Source organism: Protomyctophum parallelum, assembly GCF_964188405.1.
Source record: "Protomyctophum parallelum genome assembly, chromosome: 17".
NCBI lineage: Eukaryota > Metazoa > Chordata > Actinopteri > Myctophiformes > Myctophidae > Protomyctophum > Protomyctophum parallelum.
The window spans coordinates 27,106,324-27,107,056 of NC_139719.1; positions in this window are offsets into that span (position 1 = coordinate 27,106,324).

Below are 733 nucleotides of genomic sequence, written 5' to 3' on the forward strand. Positions count from 1 at the left end.
CACACCATACTGCTGTTTTACAGCAACCCATCTGAACTATTACCTGTGATCTTCATTTGGTCATGACCCACATCTTGGAATACTTGGAGTTGAGGGAGGGAATGAATGCTGCTGTGCATGTCTGTGATTCGTCTGCCTGTCTGGCTGCCTGTCGTGACACCAGTTGACCCTGTAATGTTGCTTGTTTGATCCTGTGTTGTCAACTAAAGTGGGCAGAACACTTCAAAACAAGTCCAATTTGTTTTGACTGAAGTTAGTTCACTGCAGACAAAATTGCATCCCAATCCATTAGTTAAGAGTTAAGACACTGCCCGAAGCCATTCAGTATGGTCTTGGAATATTCATTTCAGACTAATCACACACAATGAACACATGTGTGTGTGTGTGTGTTCATTCTGTGCAAGAAGTACCAAACAAAACCCCAAAACATTGTTCATTTTGTATAGAACTAGAACCTCAGGTCTAGCGCCATGCGCGCGAGTCGCAGTGAATATTGTGTGTCCGAGTGAGACACGCACACAAAGCGTACATTTTGAACGAAGGCAGAATAGCGATGTGTGTTTGGCAACTGAGCGTGTTTCTCCGTGAATAAGAGAGAGAGAGACAGAGAGAAAGTTGTTGCTTTCCCTTGTTCGATGCGATACAGAAATAACTCAGGTAAATGTACAACAAGTAGAACTCATTTGTTCGTTACACAAGTAGAGATGGTGGATCAGGTCTGAACCATCACTCC